The 22293-nt window shown below is 30.7% G+C and overlaps 1 long non-coding RNA gene across 2 annotated transcripts; it reads left to right on the top strand.

The window, feature by feature from the left end:
* Positions 1-3827: 3827 nt before the first annotated feature.
* LOC147806607 (uncharacterized) lies at positions 3828-20114 on the top strand. Of its 2 annotated transcripts, XR_015428569.1 has the most exons (3): positions 3828-4096; positions 11057-11123; positions 18811-20114. It is a non-coding gene; the product is annotated as an uncharacterized LOC147806607 (long non-coding RNA). The 2 variants fall into 2 exon arrangements; XR_015428568.1 differs by lacking the exon at positions 11057-11123 and having other exon boundaries at positions 3857-4096; positions 18811-19585.
* The last annotated feature ends 2179 nt before the right edge of the window (positions 20115-22293 follow it).

Genomic DNA, 22293 nt, shown 5'->3' on the forward strand with positions numbered 1-22293 from the left:
AAGGATTCTTAGGAGCACATGGAGGCCTAATTGTAATGAAAAACTTTTTGTGTGCTTTTTCCGTGTATGCATAGGGGCCTCCATTTACTCTTATACTAACCTATAATTTTCAAACTTTGCTCCATTTACACTTTTAATATGAGCAAACTTGGGGCCAAGCGATTACTTATAGACGAATTAGTTTGGGCGCAAGTGCACAGTGGGCCAGCATCCAAGGTTTCGTGGCCAAAATTAGTATTTCGATAAAATTTGTTTCAAAATTTGGGGTTTTTTATTTAGGGGATTTTATGTGCAGTTAAATTGAATTCATAGGTGAAATTTTGAAATACACTAAAAATACATCCCCCCCCCCCGCCAAAAAAAAATCGCTACTGAAATATGACGAGCAAAAATAAAATAAAAATAATATAGTACGTTTAAATAATTAAATATAGAAATGAAAATATAATATTTTCCTAATTTTATATTAAAAATGAAAATCAAGTTATATTTCCGAAGTAATATTACAAAATAACGCGAATTAATTACAAAATAACGCGAAAACATGAAAAAAAAGCATATTTTTGTTTTTCGGTATATTTAGTCCATCTTTGTAATACGGGCAAAATGGGGCAGGTTTTTTCGAAAGAAGAAACATTAAAGAAGACAACAAAAAAAGGTTTAGCTAATTACCACGTGGAACTTTTTGAAATTAAGTTTCTAAAGTCATTCAAACATCGTAAAATGTCAAATGATAAGATATAAACTTTAAGTTTGTCAAGAGTAGATATTAACTAATCCAACACATTGAAAAATTGTTCTATAATTTCAGACTAATTACTCAGATAAAAATGTAACAATAAGGTGAAATTCCTATATATATTTCTGAAAAAAAAATTTAAAAGTTACATTAGAAAAAATTTTTTTAACATATTTTTCATTACATTGTACTCTCGTCGGTCCAAAAAGTAAGTTATAATGTTTGGAATGATTATGAATACTTAATTTGGGCTATATTAAAACTGTCTGCACATATTTTAGTTGAAAATTAATTTATGACTTTTGGCCAAAAATCATGGTCTTCTGGCCAGAACCGGATTTAAGCTTTGTGGAACCCTAAACTACTGAAAATGATGAGGCCCTATTCTATTTTTATAAACCTAAAGTAAGCTGTCATTATTTTTTGGTTTTGAGTGTTAGCAATATATTATTAGAGAATATGATAATGTTACTTGATTGCTAAATATATTGATTGTGATGAGACTATAATGTAGAACCTTTAATTTGTTGCAAGTATTTTTTGAACGAGGAAAAAAAATTACAATAGAGGCTCATTTTTAGCACAGAGTAAAAATTTGGCGTGCTTGGAAGGGCATATTAAACAGTTTTTTTTTTCGAAATTCTGAATATATGTCATTTGAAATTTTAAATGATTTTTTTGCAAATTTTTTTATAAATTGTTTTTTTTTAACATTACATTTTGCTCGGCTGCTCAAAATTTATAAGACTTAGAAATATGAAATCATGAAGGTGTGTAGAAAATATGAAAGGAGTACAAGAAAATACAATTTGATTATTAGTTTCAATTTTTTTCATAACAGTCATTGAACAACCGACTTAATTTTGAGTTAACCACCACCAATGTTTAACTCTGTAGCCTTGTAATTTTGAATTGAATCCAGAGGACAAGGGAACTCCTGGATCAGTACCAAGAGGTATTGATTTGTTATGAGAACTTGAAGGACTTTGTGATCCAGACAGATTTCACATGCACCATTTTGTACATAGGTATTCTTCGACCGGCTGGATTCGAACTCCCATTCTTACAAACACGAGTCCAATCCCCAACCAACCAGGCTATCCCGGCCAAATTATTATTTTATTTTATAACCGTCATTGAGAGCCGCGATGACTGAGAGGATAGAGCGTCCGCCTTCCAATGAGGTGAACCGGAGTTCGATCCCGGTGATGGCTGGTCGATACGAATTCCGCATCTGGCTTGCGTCGACTACAGTGCTGACGTGAAATATCCTCAGTGGTAGATGGATCATGGGTTAGAGTCCTCTTGCCGTCAGGCTAACCGTGGGAGGTTCTCGTGGTCTTCCTCTCCATGTAACGCAAATGAGGGTTAGTTTCATCAAAAAGTCCTCCACGAAGGCAAATTTCACCCAATACTTTACACGGGAGTTCCCTTGTCTTCTGGGTTTGTTTCAAAATGACAAGGCTATGGAGTTGAATATTTGTAGTCGTAAATCCAAAATTGGGTCAAAATACAACGACGGATATAGATGGAACTATTGATGGAACTAACCCACATTTGAGTTAGTTGACGAAAAACCACGAAAGCTTCCCACGGTTAGTCTGACAGCAAAGGGACTGTAAACCATGATCCGTCAACCACTGAGTTTTTTTTATTTATTTTTTTAAAAAATAAATAAATTAAGAGTAATTTGGATATTTGACATTCTTGATTTTGTTGAAAATTTCCGAATATGTTCTTTATGTAAAACTATTAGACACGTGTTTTTTTTCCCTTAAACTTTGCGAATAATTTTTTTTTAATTTGATGTGTCAAAATAGAAGATTTTCTAAAATTTTGAGAAAACCACATTTGTTTGCATGCGGCAATACAGTACCTTTTCTGAAATGTGAACCATGGTACTGACCACCGCACTGAGAAAAAAAAAGTATAGTCAAAACTATTAGAATATAGTAATACAGTATAGTATAATAGTATTTGTGCGAGGACCAAAAAACAAGGTAATTTTTTTCCGTAACGGTTTAGTTATGACTTCTCGTGAAATTAACATAATAAAAATATAGTTTTTTACCATGCTGTTCGGTTATAACTGTGGTAAAATGCGGTAAATGTTTTCATGATACCTTATAGAAGCAATTCCAAACTGTGTTCTATGGAACTTTAGTGCTCCGGGGAGAGTTAAAGAGGTTCCGGGAATTAGTACTTTTTATAACCAGAATGAATACTTTTATAACTTCCAGTTAGTACTTTTTATAATCTCTCATTATATTTAGATCCGTACTATAAATCATATCTTATATAATATTTCGGTTTCCCTTATTAAATTATTTGAAGTAAAATACCAATTAAATAGAAATGGTATTTTTTAAATGAATATATATTTCTAAAAACAACATGTTGAATGTTGAACAAATTAGAAAAAGAATAAAAATTTATAAAATATTACATTAGTATTTCATTCCACACTTTTCAAATCAAAATAAAATAACTAAATTCTTTCATAAAGAAAAGTGCTTTCCAAATTATTAATTTAGAAATAGTAAGCAATTCGAAATTACTTTACATTACATTTTATTTTCAATAAACACGTTTAAAATACAAACAAAGCTGTTCAAATTTCATAAAAAGTGTCGATATATAATTTTAAGAAGTTGTTTTGACTTTGATTTAAAAATTTAAGAGCTTTATTAGAAAAGTGAAGAGTAACAATTACTTTTATCTTTGTAAACATTTCGATTAGATTTTGAAAAGCACCCAACAATGTAAAAACGAATTTTAAAAAATGTATTTTGGGCTTCAGAGGGCCCCGGCTCCAAATAAAGCTTTTAGAAAACGAAGAAAAAAGGGATCTGGGGGCCCTTACCATCTCGGTGACCCAAGCTATAGCTTATTTAGCTTATACGTAAATCCGGCCTTGCTTCTGGCCCACAGTGAAGTGGACCAAATTAGAGTGTCAAAATTCTTATTCCTTATTTTCTGGAAACATGATAACGGGTTGTTTTCACGGAGAGGCTCGTGATTCGGGCACCACTTGGCATTCTTGGCGAAAACTTTTAATTCGAACCTGCTTTGCCGCCAAATTTCTTTTCGAAGGGTTTGTAAACAAAGAATTGTACTGTGTATCGAAACAAAACATGGCGATTAACTAAATGTGTTTTATAAATCGAATGTTCATCCAAAATAGTTGGAGCAATTCCTAAAAACAGTTATAGAAGCAAAATAAAATTCTTCGCTATCAGAAATTATATACAGAACAACGATGAAGAGAGAAATTGAAATCGAATCATTTATAAAATGTCTGCCTTTCGCAATACACACTGCATGGAATGTCTACAGCGAACCTCATAAGATTAAAAGGTAATTCTTTTATAAGCTATTTTTTGTTCTAAATGTGCAGAAGTTAAAAATAAACAAAGCAAATTTGATTTGTCAAAGAGTAGGGGGGGGGACATTCTTTATTTTGATAAATAGGTAAACGTTTTGTTAATTCATATTTTGAATTTAAAAACTGCTTATAAATTGATCAAATTTAACATTATTTCTGAGTTGCACAAAACACAGCAAAGTTTAATATTTAACTTTAAAAGTATTATTCTGAATTAATTTTCAAACTATTATTCTGAAACTCTTTTAAAAACTTATAAAAGTGAGCATAAAATGCGTGCATTTCTCAAGATGAAGTAAAGGTAAATTTTGTATCCACAATTTACTTAAAGAGTGTCATTTAAATGAGTAAATTTTGCAGTTCTTTGACATTTACTAGTATTTGTATTTTTTAATTACTTAATCTTGTAGGAAAAAAATATTTTTTATTTTATTGAAATCAGATCGTTTTGTTTAATTTAAATCGTTTTAAATTATTTTTTATTTAAATCACCGGTAAAAGTTTTTTACAGAATTCATATTATAGAAAAATATTTAAAAATTGGGTACGTTTTTTATGAGAAATTTTTTTTAATGATTTATTTTTTAAATCAAAAAAATCCTAAATAATTAAAATGAAAAGCATGAAGTGAGTTTTATTCAAGAGATCAATGAAATTTGGTACAGATATCCATAATTTTATTTAGAAATTAATTCATTAAGAAACATTGAGACAAGTTTTAGATAACAGTTAGTCGGAAACTGGTCGAAATTTTTATTGGAGCTAAACTCATTTGGGTCATAAAATGCAAATAGAAAAATTATTAAATCTAATATAAGGTACAGTGCTCCAAATGAGATTTGAGCGCTCTAGTCAATCGGGGAATGGACGAATTTTTGGTCGCAAGTGTCTGTTCTCACAGGTACGAAAACAAGTTAACTAAAAGGTAGTAATAAAATGCTGTTGTAGAAAAACTTGGATATATTTTTCTAACTTGGATAGAAATTTGAATGTATAATTTTATTTAAAAACGACAATTTAGGCGATAATGAAAACTATTTTGAAAATCGTATAGCTATATAGAATAATTTGTTTTAATAGGTATACGAGTTTCGTCTATGTGATATTTCATTATTTTTTTCACATTATTATGTTTTCGTCTATATATGATTGAAATGCGAAATAAAATATTTCGCTTTTGTACTTAGTTTTGATTTACGTCAGCATATTTTAAAATGGTAAAACATTTCGTAACTTATTTTAATACACTTTAGGTAAATCTAGCAGTAAAAATAATTAAGAATCATTAAATTCGAACATTGATACGGAACATTCAATCGGAGATTTTGAATTGGCGACTTTAGCTGGAACAATCCATGTAGGAAATAAGGGGGTGTAAAGTAAATAAGATTTTAACAACGCTCGAAAGCTTAAGATAAATTGAAATTTGTTTATTTATATATTTTTTAAATCGATTAGAAGTATTCGCTTTTGCAGAAGAGAATGGGTAAATTTACAATGGATTATACTTTGAAAATGTAAAATTCGTATTTATTTGGATTTTTTTAAATCCATTTGTTAAAATGACGTATTAGTTATATTTTTTAAAAATTTGCCAAGATTGTATGTAATGGTTGGGATTTATCAAGTTTCAACTTTTCTTTCTACATTTGCTATAGCTTTTTTTTTTGTTTCCTATTTGTTTTCTCTTTTCATTTATTTTATAACTATGTTTAAAATAGTGATTAAATTTTTTTTTGTTTCAACTAATAGTTTGTTTTTATAAAAAGTTTGTTTTTATTAACAGTGGATTTATTTCTTTTTCTTTCCATTAAACTTTGATGAAAGTTGAATAGTTATAGGTTACTATTGATTCGGTATTGTTGAATAGTTATCACAAATTAAATTAAATGAACTTATTAAATTTCTATCAGGTAGTTTTATTTATGAAAAACATCAGTTTATATTGTTGTTTAAATTTGTATTATTACGAAATTATCTAATTGTTACTGACGGGATTTATGTTCGTTTTTATATAAATCCATTAAAAAATTGTGTTAATTGGAGACGAAGAATAATGAAATGCTATAAATTAGTTACATAAGTACAAATATTGAAGATGCAGCTAGTGCTATTATTATATACACATGAAATGTAATATACATTGTAGGATTTTAATAGTTTAAAAATCAGTCTAGCATCCCGATTTCTAGTTATTTTGTAAGTTTCATAGTTTTTAAAATTACTCATTTCATCTTCCAAAAATAAAAAAAATAGCTATTTACTAAGGAGCTAAATAAAGAAAGTTATTAAGCTTTATTAAAAGTGATATTTAATGGATGGTAAATTTGCAAATATTAATCACTATTTTATATGCATCACTAGAGAAATATTTAGATAGTGTTTATTTGCTTGTTAAGTGAAATTTTAAATGAAATATCAGCATGTTTAAAATATTTAGTTAATATTTTTTTAAAAATTTTATTAGCATGTTTATGGAACTAAAATGGATTTTTTGTTAAAATTGTTTATTAAAAAAGTTAATAGCATAAGCCAAATATAATTGGCATTATTCCAATCCTGAAATGAACCATAATAAACCAAAATTCAGCATCTTTAGTTATGTTACGTTCTTTATATCACCGAAATTAATAAAATATTGAAAAACAGTTCTGACATTAAAGAATAAAGATACGTTTTCAAGTTACAATTCATAGTTTTTAATAACATTTCCAAACAATGCAATGTATAATATCGTTAATATATTTTAAGGATAATTGATCTTTTTTTTTAAACACCTATAAATTCTAATATATTGATTTGACCATCATTACATTTTAAACGCTGAAAAATATTTGACAATAAACAAATGTGTTTTGCGAGGACTGCCCTAAATATGCATTTTTAGAATCATTTTATTATTAAAAATCGTCGTTAAACAGCCGACACAAGTTTAGGGTTTACGACTACTGATGTTCAACTAAGTAGCCTTGTAATTTTGAAGATAATCCAGAAGACAAGGGAACTCCTGGATCAAGTATTGGAAGAAACTTGCCTTCGTGGAGTACTTTTTGATGGAACTAACTAGCATTTGCGTTACATGGGTAGGAATCTCCCACAGTTGCAACAGACTGCAAGGGGACTCGAACCCATAATCCGTCTACCACTAAGGATATTTCACGTCAGCACTGAGGTCGGTGCAAGCCGGATGCGGATTTCGTATCGACCAGCCATCGCTGTGATTCGAACCTGGTTCACCTCATTGGAAGGCGTCCCCTGAGCCATCGCAGTTCTTTTAGAATCCTTAATAAAAACGAAAAAAAAACCTTTACATGATTACAAATTAATGTATAAGAGATGAAGTTTATCAGAAAAGGAAGGCGTGTGTAATAAACACGACAGATTTCATTGCGGGAAAAGAAGTAGAACAATAATTAGAGATATATTCAAGTTTAAATGTACAATTGGGTTTAATATGAAAAAAACACAACTACTTCGATTTAGTAGGAACAACATATGACGCAATGCTAAACGAATGGAATTTAGTTGTTGTTTATTTAGTTATTGTTATTAGTAGTTGTTGTTATTTGTTTTAGTTGTTGTTGTTTATTTAGTTGTATTTAGTTTCAATAACTTTTCTTTATAATGTAATAAAACCTGGCGAACAGCTATTTAAACGATCGAACACTTCGTTTGTTTATTTGTGGCTTGAAGTTAGGCTCGCAGAAAATGCCGTTCATGGGTTAAATTTAGTAGGAACAACACAACCTGTGACGTAGGCTATATTATACCCAATTAAACCTCTTTTGATATTTATTACATTCGCCTTCCTCTTCTGTAATTTTTCAGATTTTGAAGGTGTTTTTGTTTTTTTACTCGTTTTAAAATAATTTACATTTCTATTTTCATTTTTAAAAGGGATAAAATTTTCGAAAAGGATAAAATTTTCATGCATAACACCTATAACTTCTAAAATGTTGCGAATTTTACATATGTATTGTAAAAGGAATCACATTCAAATCATCAATTTTAAGTTACGTTTATCGGAAAATATTTTCTATCCGTATTCTGCAGTCAATAGCTAAATCACTGAAAGTAACAAAAAAAAAAAAAAAAAAAATTCAAAATTGACAGTTTTATATGTTTGGCATTTTTGTATTTACATATTGCAAAAAAAATGCTTTATTGTTTTGCTTAATTTAGCGTTTCATAGCGTTAGCAAAGGAAAGAAACTAGTGATCAAGCCGTTTTTCTGGAAATTTAATGAGGTCACCCAGGTTCGAGTGTCAGCAGTGGTTGGTTAACACGGCTTCTGCTCTCGTTTCGAACCGATCACAGTGCTGACATAAAATATCATCTGGTTTTCGGATCATGGGCTAGAGTCCCATTACCGTCAGGCTAACCCTTAGAGGTTTTCATGATTTTCCTCTCTATGTAACGCGAATGCAGGTAAATTTCATTAAAACGTCCTCCGCGAAGGCAAGTTCCTCCCAATACTTGATGGGACAGTTCCTTTGTCTTCTGGATTGTGTTCAAAATTTCAAGTCTACGGAGTTGAATATTGGCAATTAAATTGCACTACGAGAACTCAAACTATTTATCCTTTTTGCTTTTTGTTGACTGTAGATTTTGAAGAGTTAGATTATATGTTTTATGTGACTCTTACGTAATTTCTGTCATTAATTTTTTAAAACTTCAAAATTTTCCCTTAAATAAAAATTAATGAAAATTTGAAGCTAAAATATTAAAAATATACTACGCAAAAATTATTTTAAAAAATATCGCTTTTTGTATGTAATAATAAAAATTTAATGTTAATTTTTTTTCCAAAGAAGTCCTTTTATTTTATTTGATTTATGAGTTACTATTTTCTTAGCTTTATATTTCTAAGTAAAAATCGAATCATCTACCGCTATTTAAAGTTTAGGTCTCAGGTTAGGTTAGTAAACATAACATTACAATAGTTGCCAAAAACAAAAGAGAGAAAAATGCAATTAATAAGCAGACGATATCTAGAAAAGTACAGATATTTAGACTGGGAAATTAAATTATCTGAAATTGGGTATAATATAGCCTACGTCACAGGTTGTGTTGTTCCTACTAAATTTAACCCATGAACGGCATTTTCTGCGAGCCTAACTTCAAGCCACAAATAAACAAACGAAGTGTTCGATCGTTTAAATAGCTACTCGCCAGATTTTATTGCATTATAAAGAAAAGTTATTGAAACTAAATACAACTAAATAAAAAACAACAACTAAAACAAATAACAACAACTACTAATAACAATAACTAAATAAACAACAACTAAATTCCATTCGTTTAGCATTGCGTCATATGTTGTTCCTACTAAATCGAAGTAGTTGTGTTTTTTTCATATTATACTCAATTAACCACACGCGCAGACGATATTTACAAAAGTAAAGATATTCAAACCTGAAAAGGAAAATATATGAGTTATTCCATCAATAAATGCCATAAGTTTGTTTATATCTTCATTATTTTATGAGTTATTAAACATCAAAATGGGTCCGGGAATTTATAAACACCCTGTATTTCTAGAAATAAACTGAAAATGCAAACGAAAATTCGAGTTTGGTATTAGCTTCGCAAAATCAAAAAGCGTGCGAGTATTGTCTATTTTTATTTTAGTTTTAAGTTTTCTTAATCTATATTAACTAAAAATGAATTTATATAGCTGGTAGTTTGAATATCCTAAATCATGATCCGCGATGGCTAGATAGTTTTGCCTCATTGGAAGGGATAGAGCTCTCACCTTCCAATGAGGCAAACCGGGCTCGAATCCCAGTCGATACGAATTCCGCATCTGGCTTGCGCCGACCAAAATGCTGACTTGAAATATCCTCAGTGGCAGACGGATCATGGGTTAGAGTCCCTTGTCGTAAGACTAACCGTTGGAGGTTCTCGTGGTCTTCCTCTCCATGTAACGCAAATGCGGGTTAGCTCCATCAAAAAGTCCATCTCGAAGGCTAATTTCTCCCTATTCTTGATCCAGGAGTTTCTTTGTCTTCTGGAGTGGGTTCAAAATGACGAGGCTACTGAGTTGAACAATAGTAGTCGTAAACCCATAAAATTGGGTCGGCTGTTCAACGACGGTTATAAAGTAAAATATCCCAGATCATGTTAAAATATCTTAACATAATAAAAAAAAAATTTATTTTAAATTCGTTGTCATTCTTTATTTTAAGTCTTTGTCATTAGTGGCCATTTTGCTATAACTTAACTTAAACGATGTCGAGAAGCAGTAATACAGTATTACAGTACATTATTACAGAACGGTATTACAGTAAAAAGAAACTACAAAACTTTATAATAAAGAAACAGTTATTAACTACACGTGATAAAAAGAATTAGCTGGTATGTTTTAATTTGAAAACTAAAGGTATTTATGTAATTAAGTTGTTTTAAAAAATATGGAGCGAAATAACAAATATTTTCAACTTAAATTTCACTAAATTTATTGAAACATTGGTTTAGAGAAATATTTTTTATGCGTACAAAACACCCATTTATTTCTCGTCCTATCGTAATTTGGGAAGAACAATAAACAAGTTAAGCATTTATTAAATAATCAAATTCATTTTTTTAATAATAATAGAAAAAGACTTTTTGAGTTTTAAAAAAAATTAAATACATTTTACAGTTTATAATTTTTGAAAAACTCGAAAGGTAAAATTGAAAGAATTTATTTCAGAAGATATAAGATTTTTCACGTTTAAGGTTGGAATTAGACGAGATTCGTTTAACTTCAAAATTGGCATTTTAGAACTCTCTCCTTTAAACTGCGATTGAAAACAAGGGGAAAGCAGAAACAGGGGAAGGCAGTCTCTATTTCTTATTGGCGACTGCTCTGTTACGTCACAACTTCCATCAAAGCAAATCTTTCTCTCTTTTTTGATGTTCAGCATTCTAAAAATTATTTTCTATCTTAGTTAGATTCCGTTCGCATCTCCTTGAAAAGGAAAACGTTTTCGTAGTGTTTTATTCTTTCCCTTCAATGTAAGTATTCTTTCATTAACGTATTCTTTCTAAACGTTAGTATGGAAATTATTATTTAGTTTACTATTCTTTAATTGCCGCACAGTTAGGAAAGTGAGCAAAATATTCGTCCTTAATGCAGGTGTTTTATTAGTTTTTTTTTTTTATTGTATCAAAATGGTTATATTTTGTTTGTATGTCTGTCAATAGTTTTAAATGTGCATTCTAATAAGTTGATAAAAGTAGAGAATTTAATTTATCGTCTGCTCCTGTGTTTCACAAATGGAAACCCCAAGATTCCGTGGAATAGTTAAAGGGTTTTTTAGAATATTCATTTTAAAGGAAACCACAATGTTTCTTATTTTATGGTATTTCAGTTTATGTATTCGCATCAAAAGCAAATTTACTAGATTATGAGTGCGATTTTAACCACTGGCCTGTTTAATATCAAAAGATTTTTTATCTTTTTTCTTCCTGGGGACTTTTTCTATTTTTCTTCTTCAATTTTTTGAAACATCGTAGTTTTTTAAGTTTATTTTTTATTGAAAATCTGAAAATTTAGGTTAAGAATAGGTTTCCTTCCGATTCTACTTTTGTTTGTGGAATTTTTTTTTCCGCGATGGATCAATGCAGAGTTTTATACTACTAGTATTAGTACGAGAGAAAAAATAAAAGTAAAAAAAAATGCTATGAGTGGAGGACATTTTTAAAACATTGATGAGCTCGGTTTATTCATAATGTTATTGAAAGTTGTAAAGTCAACTAAATAAAATTAATAAAAGTTATAACCTTTTCCCCCTGATTATTCTAGTAAAACAATTTTATTTAGAATATAATATTTAAAACAGAGTTTCTACAATCAAATTTTAAACTTTCATTACATAATTTGAATATTTCTAAATATTATTATAGCGGCAAATTGAACCTCTTAAAGCATTATACGATAAGTACACTGTACGGTACGCAAAAAAAAAAAAAAAAAAAAAAATTACTTAGAATTACTTTTTTTCTAATGATCGGATATTAACGAACTAACTGTCAATTTTAATAGTTGATGGGGTGACCTTAAATATACTAATTAATTAATACTTACATTAAGTTACAAAATGGGGGCAAAAACTTATTTTCTCTAAATAATCATTTTCTTTTTATTAGGGCAATTTCGTAATTTATTATTCTCTGAATAACCATATAGCATTTTCCTGGCCTTTAAAATATGGGATAGACAAAATTTCGAAAAAATTGAATCATAAATATTAAGGAACATAAGGAAGTTATATATTTTTGGCAATAGTCCAAAAGGAAATGCCTAACAAAGCAGCAGGAGAAATTAAAGTTCACAAAAGAACAAGATCTAAATTTTGTTGCTTAGCGACCAATTCTGTTGCTAAGCGATCAAGTTGACGCAATAAAAAAGAATGAAATAAAAACTGAAACTTTTTTATTTAACATTTTGTGTTTGCTTGGAAGAGCTTATTTATTAACTCGATGTCGAATTTTTGACTGATTTTTGATCGAAAAGCAAATATTTTCTTTTTAATCTCCTTTGAAAGTAAAATTTGAATCGATTGTTAAATTATTTCCGTTTTTCCACGGTTTTAGAATTTGAACGCCCGAACTTTTTTTATGTCATTATTTGTGCTTTACGTAGTTTTAACATGATTATGTGAAAATCTGACACCGAACTTAAATTTACGTAAATTCATATTATATTCAGAGTAGTATGGTTAATCTTTTATACGCTTTGGATCGAATATTCCAGGTAGGGAATTTTAACTACAAGAAAGTCCCAGGAATAAAAATGTCTAGGGCTTGTAAGAGATTCTAATACATATTTATAAGGTATGATATGATTTACGAATTTTCTTTTTCTACAACTGAAGAAATTAGTGTGGTATTTTAAAAACATTGAAATGTGTATGTTTAAGAGTATAAGAGTCAATGATCCATTGTTTAAACAAATCGCTTCATTCGGACAGGTTAACGTTATTTGGTTTCCTTTAGATAAAAATGTTTTTCAAATAGCATCCGGATGTACTAAACTTATTTTCGTAAATTCGTCTTAAAATGCTCTCCAATTACAACCATCTGCATTTATCTCCAAATATCGATATATTATGATATTTTTTTTTAAATTTCTTTTACTTACAAACTTATTTTACGACTCTCACCATCACTACATACTACATAGAGATGATACGATAGTCTCCTTTTTAACAGAGTTCGTAACGCAAGAAACTGAAATAGTGGGAGTAAACCTAATAAGATAAAATGTATTTCATTAAATTTATATTCACCATAATCAGGGATCTGTTTAGAAGAAATTTAGGTCTGTTAACGGACCCTTCACAAAATATCTTTTCATAAAAACGGACCCTTCACAAAATATTTCAACTTAAAAACGGACCCTTCACAAAATGATTTTTCTTTTAATCGGACCCTTCACAAATTTGTTTATCTTCATTATTGTTTTGTTAATCGAATAAACCCTTCCCAGGGCAGAAAACAAGAAAGATGGATGTAAACGAATTTAGTTTTGTCTTCGGCAGACGATTCTTCCATCATTCGTCCGAAATGAATACTGTGAGTTCAGCAGTATAGGCTAAATACCAAATATTTGCATGTTGCATCTCTAATTTAGAAGCAGCAATTGCTGTTTATTTTTGAAATTTTAATTTTTTTATTATAATTTTACAGTTCCGAGCATAATCTTGTATCTATTTAGAATTTAAAAACTCCTTGAAAAAGTTTTTTGCAATAACCGGACCCTATTTGCACAAATTCATAAAAGCGAACCCTCCTTGAAAGAATGTGAGTGATTTTTTTCACAATTTCACGAAAAACGGACCTTTTACAAAATGTCTGGACAGACCACTGATAATATTCAATTTTTGTAACTCCAACAATCTGATTCCAAAATCTTGAAATTTTAATTTTATATTTAAAGTTAAAGATAATTTCAAAATTACAATAATGACGTCAGGATTTTCTTATCTTTTTTTTAAGGGCTACATGAATCCTGTTAAAATGCAGATGATTGCTTTTACGAACATAAAATTCTTATAAAAATAATGATCATAACCCGCATGTAACACTGAATCCCTTCCTTCCTTCCTCATTGGCTCGACAGCCCAGGATGGGCCTTGGCCTTCTCCAGTAGTTTTTTCCAAGCTGTCCTTCCTTTGGCAATGGACTTCCAATTCTTTATTTTTAATATAGATAAATCTTTCTCCAGGGTATCTAGCCATCTGAGATTTGGCCTGCCCCTTCTACGTGTTCCTGTCGGCCGGGCATCAAAAATCTTTTTCACAATACGGTCTTCTTCCATTCTTACTAAGTGGCCTGCCCATTTTATCTTTTGGACCTTAATGAATCTTATGATGTCTGATCATTATATGATCGATAGAGTTCTAAATTTGATCTTCTTAACCACTGACCGTTTTTATTAATTCCTCCAAAAATGCACCGTAATATCTTTCTCTCAAATATGCTCAGCATTTCTTCATCTGCACGAATGCACACAGAATACTTAATGATAAATACTTAATTGGCTTTAAAAAAATGAAGATCGTAATAAAAGTCGACAAGTTTCGAGCCCTCAATAATAAACGTTCTCAAGACTCGTTAGACGTGAAAGAGAGAAAAATTAAAAATGCTTGAAAAACAAAATGTTAAGTTGTCAACAAAAAAATGCAAGGTTTAGATGGGGGGAAATAGAAAACCGTGGAAGCGGAGAGTGAAATAGGAAGTAAAAAATAAAGGGGAAAAAACTCGAAAAACCACAGTAGCAGAGAGGGGCAAATCAGGAAAAAATGCATATCCATGCGCTATGGAAGAGAGAGCGAGGAATTAATGTCGTTAAGAAAGGGTTCATATGAATAAAACAAGATTCAAGGGTAACAGGGGTAGGAGGAATTATGGAATTTGTACCCAAGATCATAAAATTGTGCGGGAATAGCTGATTTACCGCTTTCTTCATAACGGACACTATTATGATGTTTTTTAGTGTAAATTTTAATGCATGTTTGGTTTGCCTCATGTTGCTAAGGTGTGTAACCTTAGCAAGGTATTCATTTTTTTATTTGTTTCTTTTTCGCTTCCCCCTCGGCTACCTCGGTATTTCTAGATTTGTATTTCTTTATATTTCATTTTTCGTTGACAACCGTACATTTTCTGTGTCAAATCAGTTTTGTTTTCCGCATTCACATCTATCGAATCTTGAGAATGGACGCTTAGTTTTGAGGACTCGAAATATTTGTTTCGCAAAGTTAAAGATGGTAATAAAAGTTTGCATGTTTCGAGCACTCAAAAAGTCTTGAATAGGCCGTGAAATGAAGTTTTTGTACGCTCGATACATACAAACTCTTATTACCGCCTTTGTATTTTTTTTAAGCCAATGAAGTTTTTGATCTTTACGCTACAATTTCTTGGTATCGTTCATTTAGCAACACAGTATATTTAAATTTAAATACTTCACGCGATATTAAAATATAATTTACATAAGAAAATGACACGTTCTTTTGGATTGAAAAAAAAAATTTAAAAAATTAGTTTTCAACTTTCTAAAAAATTAATGCAGTAGTAAATTTCTTTTTACCGCTAGCCTTAAAAGCATTTTTAAGGACATCAAAAAATTATACTTATCACTGAATTTTTACAAGTCGAATAAGACAATGGAATGTCACCAGGAGTCAAACTTAGATAATTAAAAGGTCAAGCAAGTTAATATAGGGCCAGGATAGCCTGGCTGGTAGGGCTCTCAGCCCATGTCCAATAGTTCGTGAGTTCGATCCCAGGGTGGCCAAAGTATAGTCAATGGTGATTGATGCTCGTTAAATTTGGCGAGTCGCAAAGTCCTCCATGTTACAACAAATCAATACCTCTAGGAGTACTGATCCAGGAGTTTCCTTGTCTTCTGGATTGGGTTCGAAATTACAAGGTTACTGAGGTGAACATTAGTAGTCGTAAACCCGAAATTGGGTCTGCTGTTCAACGGCGGATATGTACAAAACAAGTTAATATGTCGCCGTTCTAATCGATAGAGTTTGAAAATGTATTTTTTATTTATAAATTTTAAATTCTTTTGGGTTTATCTCAGAGTATACTTATATATACTTACAGGTATCCTGCGATAGTTCATTTTTTGCACCATTTATTTATTTTCTTATTCATTTAGAATTATTCAAGTTATGACATTTAATGCATGTGTAATATGATGGTTCCAACGTTTTTCTTTATCCTTCAACCTCTTGACATAAGAAAACGTCCGGGAAACGTCATGACAATAATTGACGTGTCTCAGACGCCTTCAACACAGAGATGCCAACTTGCTCCGGACAGCAAATAAATATTTTAAAGTGGTAGCTTATCAGTGGTGATTCTTGGTTTAATAAATTCAATTTAGCAGATTTTTAACCACCACTATTTCTAAATAATTCGTAGGCTTATATAATTCTCCACGTTATATTACTCATGTCAAGCTTTACCTTTTAAAAAGCAAGCAAAAATAGTCAAATATTTTCAAAATATAGTTTGTAGTTATTTACCGTTTTTTTTTATCTATTATTTTGGCGTGTCCGGAGCAGTTGGCATCTCTGTCAACATTCCGTTGCGATTTGTTGTTTACAGCGCATTCAAAGATCATTTCTATATCAAGAAATTAATAATTCCGCACAGTTTAGAGAATTATTTGGTATTTAACCTATACTGCTGTACGCAGAATATTCATTTCGGACGAATAATGGAAGAATCGTCTGCTGAAGACAAAACTTAATTCGTTTACATCCCTCTTTCTTGTTTTCTGCCCTGGGAAGGGGTTATTCGATTAACAAAACAATAATGAAGATTAACAAATTTGTGAAGGGTCCGATTAAAAGAAAAATCATTTTGTGAAGGGTCCGTTAACGGACCCAAATTTCTTCTAAACAGACCCCTGGTAACTTAATAGTTGGTGCATATTTGAGATCATCCGCAAGAAGTATTAGGATATACACTTAGATCCGATTATTAGAGAGAAAGTTATGTAGAAAGTTTTTTTTTTCATATTGTACAATAGTTCATAATAAAATTGTTTAAAATCTTCTGAATAAATAGGTAGCAGATAGTTGATAGTAGAAATGGTAATAATTGTGAAGAATTTAATCAGAAGAACTTGTAAAATCCTTTTTAAATTTATATTATGAAATAACAATGATGTATAACAGGGTGCGTAGCGTTTTTAAAAAGTGCTTATTTTCGTTTTTTAAAAGCCCTTAAAAGTGTTGTTTTAAAGGTGTTAAAAAGGTGTTTTTAAAAAGTGTTTTAATTTTCCCTTTTCGAAAATGAGATTTTTTTTCTTTACCATGTAGATTTTCGCCACGTATTATGCAAAAGCGCGGTTTTCACATTGTTCTATTCAACGTTTTTACAAATCTTTCAAACACAATGTATTTCGGCGTACCGTCGTTCCGTAGCTTATGAAAGCGCCAATCATTTTACATGTTTGATGAAATTCTTACGGGTCCGCATGTGCATATACTGAGTTGGGTTCAGTCTTTCATTATCATGCGCAACTCTGTTGTATTTTGCAAGAGATTCTCCATTTCAGGCTTCATTTTCCTCACTCTGAACTTGAACCGAAAAATCTCTCTATCTTTTTATGGTAGCTAATGTAATACAAAAAAAAAGAGTTCTTTGTCAGAAGCTAGTTATTTTGTCATGATCATGTGAAGTGTTTGAAAATTGTTCTTAAAAAATATTTTTAAGTGCTTGAAAAAGTACTTAAAGGTGCTTATTTTCTGTTTAAAGATTTGGCTACGCACCCTGTATAAGCAAATTTATAACAATGTGTTATTCTTTTTATTTATTAAGTTAAGATGTATGTAGTACAAAAGCTGATTTTTTCATTGTGTATTTCAAATATTAATAGCAATTAAAAAATATTCTGAAGTATTTCTTCAAGGCAGTGTTTCCCAAACTTATGACTTTTGTGCACCCTCTCTAAATTTTTCGTAACGCTGTGTACCACTAATAAAGAAAATGAGTGTATTTTTTAAAAAATATGTTTACTTTTCTTTTTGGTACAAAGTTTTCGGTAAAAAATTCTTAAATTTTGGTAAAAAATTCCATGTTAAGGATAAAAATTATATTTTATTAAAATAATCAAAATAAGTAGAATTTATTTCAAACCTTTACTATAAAAAATTGCACAAAAGTTAAAAGTCACAACTGACTGTTGACACCACTCATTATTAACTGTTAACTCTGCAAAAAAATAGCAAAAGAAAAATGCGTAATCGTAAATTTTCATGACTGGCTTTGTTTTGAAATAACAATTTTTGAAAGTTTCGTTTGTTGCAAGACATTTCGCTTAAGAACGCTTACCCCCGTTAAACTGTTCCCGTACCCCTGAGGGTACGCGTACCACACTTTGGGAAACACTGCTTTAAGGTATAGTTATTTTTTAAGTTGAGACTTTAATATTATTTAACCTTTATTTTTTAAAGAAAGCAAAAACGAAAAATCTTTTTTCTGAAGAAAAAAAAAAAAGCATTTTTGAAATCCACCTTGCTTTTACCACTATCCATCCACTATACCACTATCCAGCCGTTCAAAGTTGCACAAATTTTTTTATTGATGATGTTCGTTTCGCTTATTCTCATTGAAATCTTACTATATTTAGATATTTTTTAAATTGGTTTGCTGTTATATTTGATCTTGTTTCTTGCAGACTGTTAAATAGCAAGACTGGGAGGTTCCTCGCAATTCCTGGAGGCAGGACAGGATGGATGCACGAATGTGGACTAGTAATGTGGAATGTGGAATGTAAAATAGATAAGTGCAATTTTTGAAATATTTTATTATGGAATATTGTGTGATGAAACTATTTGATAGATGCTTCAGATATGCTTGTGTTTTTGTTTGTTTGAGTCGCTCGATTTGACTTGGTATGCTATTCATTTTGCCGATCTTAAAGTAGAGGTAGAACTCTTTCATGTTTTTAAGAGTAAAAATGACTGCAGTTGGAGAACGGTGTCATCAAAAATAGGATGATTCATGATTGAAACAGCCAATAGAAGCAATAAATAAAACGCTAAATCAATAGTAGCCAAAATCAATGATTTTTTTTATCGAAATAAATCAACGTGTTTGAAAATCATACCGGTCATATTGAGAGTATAAATAAGTTTCAGTCGTTTTCTAGCAAAAAGTAGCAGTTTATTGTGAAAAAACGGTACATTATTTTTTATTCCATTACTTGACACTATTTTATCCCATCTTTCTGGTACCACGTCGGAAGCTCTACATCTTCAAAGGATGTACATTTCTGCTCAGACAGACCGTGTGCAATAGACCGAAATAGGTGATAATCTGAAAGAGGAAGGTCTGGCGAATACGACGGGTGGGTTAGGACTTCCCATTAAGGTGTTTTCAGTTACCAAAATAAATTTTCATGCAGAATCGACGTTTAATGTCTCTTGGCTTCAGTTCGTATGGAACCCAACTTCCCTGTTTTTAAATCCTTCCCAACGATTTTAAACGATGGGAAATTGCTTTCTGAGTCACTTGTAATGTAATAGCAATTTCTCTTTGCATGTTTGTGACGAATCTTCTTCCAATTATTTTTCCAATCAATTTCGCTTCTCCAAGCAATCGATGTGCCTCAGCTTCAGATTTCTTCAAATTAAAGCAATAAATCAAAAGTTCCTGCAAATGACACTTATTTGGCACATAACATGAAAATTTTGCACGAAAACAATGACGTAATGCAAATACGGAATCACAAATACTTTAAAGCAGGGGTGTCAAACTCAAAAGCTAACTTGGGCCAAATAACCAATGCTTAACTTTAGGTGGGCCGCAAAAAAAAATCAATGTTCATAGAAACAAATATTTTTATTTTAAATAGCACATTGTAATAAACATATATAAAGTTAAATTATTGTTTGATACTTGACATCTCTTCTCCGCTACTATCTTTCCTATTTCGGGAGAAATTTTTTTGGCCGAAACTACTTTCAAAATTGACCCAACATGAGCGTTATTAATACGGTTTCGGACAGGAGATTTATTTCCATTCATAACAGAAAGTAATTGCTTGCAAACATGGAAATAATTTCATATGCGAATTTTCGAGTATTTTGAAACCTTGCCGGTAATTATTTGTAAAATTCAGGCATAACCACTTCAGTGAATTTTGCCTTCAAATTTGAGTCGCACTGAATCTCAATCACTTCCATTTGCATACTACTGGAGTCTATATTTATTGAGAAAATCGACGAAAACAAACAAAATTTGTTTTCAGAGGAATTAAAATCTTTAAACCTTGTTTCAAATTCCGTTCTAAGATTTGAAATTTTTTCTGCGTATTTTTGATACGATGTAGTATCCCTAGAGTGGCAGGTGCCGCAAGCCAATTAAAATTTCACATTTTCGCCCGTACAATTTAAAATGATCCGTATAGTTTATAAATAAAGTATATTATAATTTCATATGCTAGTTTCCTTTCTAATTCACATTTCTAATTTATTTTTACTTTGCGTCGGATATATTGACTGGGCCATAAAAATATTCATCTCGGGCCGCATGCGGCCCGAGGGCCGCAAGTTTGACACCCCTGCTTTAAAGGTTATGTTGTTACCAGATGAACAAACTTAAAATAAGACGTATAACACCAGTCAATTTCTACGTAATCTTATGATAGTGTCATCATGTGACGAACGGCGGGAACTTACTAGTACACCCAATATGATAAAAAAGAGTTCAGGTTATGTTGAAATAAGAAATAAATTATACAGCGGCTGATTTATCTCTTACTGACTATATGATCCCTACAATAGATCCTTTTGCACCCCCCGCTATTTCTTGGTTTTATTCGCTCCCTAACGTAGAGATAATTTTTCAAACGTTTATATTATTTTGTGGGTCACAGAACCCAGACGATAAAATAAAGTTGTGCGAAATAAAATACTGTAGTACGAAATCTGTAGCTTCACTAGATGTACTATGAATTAAATTTCGTTCGAGGTTTATAAGCATATACTTCAATTAAGATCAACTGATAGACGTAAAATTATCTGTCATTATGGGCGAGTATTATCTTTGTTTGTATTAACATTTTCTTATTTGTAATTGTTATTTAAGTGGCTACAAATATATCACTTTTCGGTTTCTCGGGGATAACTGTTTATGTTCTGATCAAAGTCGGCTAACTATGGGGACCTAATGTTAACTAACAGACAAGTTTTTAAGGTACTAGTAAAAATTATCGTTATATTTCATTTTAATTCAAAAATTCGTCTCGGATTTTAATATAATTTATTTTTGTCTTGTATTTTCATATTCTACCTGTTTCTTGAAATTGAGGGACAAACATAAAACGCATGTTGTCTCAGCAGAAAACTATTGTTTGTTGTTGTAACCAAAGACTGTCTAGTCTTCAACTGTTCAAACTGTCCACAACAGCCATTTTGAAACACTGTCCGCAATTGATATTTACTTTAAAAGACTCCCGATTAACTTCTTGTTAGCCAGAACTCTCACGCTTCTGCTTCTCCTATCGCTTTGGGTATTAGAAGCTTCGAAATTCTAATCTACTAATACGAATCATAAAAGATGAAGTAGCTTTATGTATTACAGGTGAAGAAGTCAGGTTCTTGTGCAAAAATTAAAAAAAAAAGAAAAACTCACATAGAACAGGCGAAAGCAGCGTATTTGCAATGGTCTAGACCAGGGGTTTCCAACTGGCGGCCCAGGGGCCGCATCTGGCCCTCGAAGCCTTTTTTTGTGGCCCGCGAACTAAAATATATTAGTTGTCATTTTTGTGCGGACAATTTTCGTAAAAAATCTTTATGGGTTTCTTCTTTATGGGGCAAAAATCTTTATGGGTTTAAAATACTTTTCTCGTTAATAAAAACCTAATTTCTTCTTTTCTGTGAAATTTAACGTACTAACGGTGCAAAAAAAATTTATTTCTCAAGTTTTGCATCCAAGAAAACATTCAAATACAAATATAATCGTGTATGTTGCTCTTTTTTATTTCATTTTTTTGTATTTTGTGAATATAATTTAGCATGTGCGTATCAGAAATTTTCTCTAAGAAATTCTCCGATTTAACTTTTTGAATCCACTCATTTTGGACGAAAATATTAACACACATATTTGTAAATTTTAAATTTAATATGTAAATATCTATTCTCTGGTAGTTACAGCA

Source organism: Parasteatoda tepidariorum, chromosome 8, assembly GCF_982258835.1.
Source record: "Parasteatoda tepidariorum strain Cologne lab strain chromosome 8, Ptep-v5.0, whole genome shotgun sequence".
Lineage (NCBI taxonomy): Eukaryota > Metazoa > Arthropoda > Arachnida > Araneae > Theridiidae > Parasteatoda > Parasteatoda tepidariorum.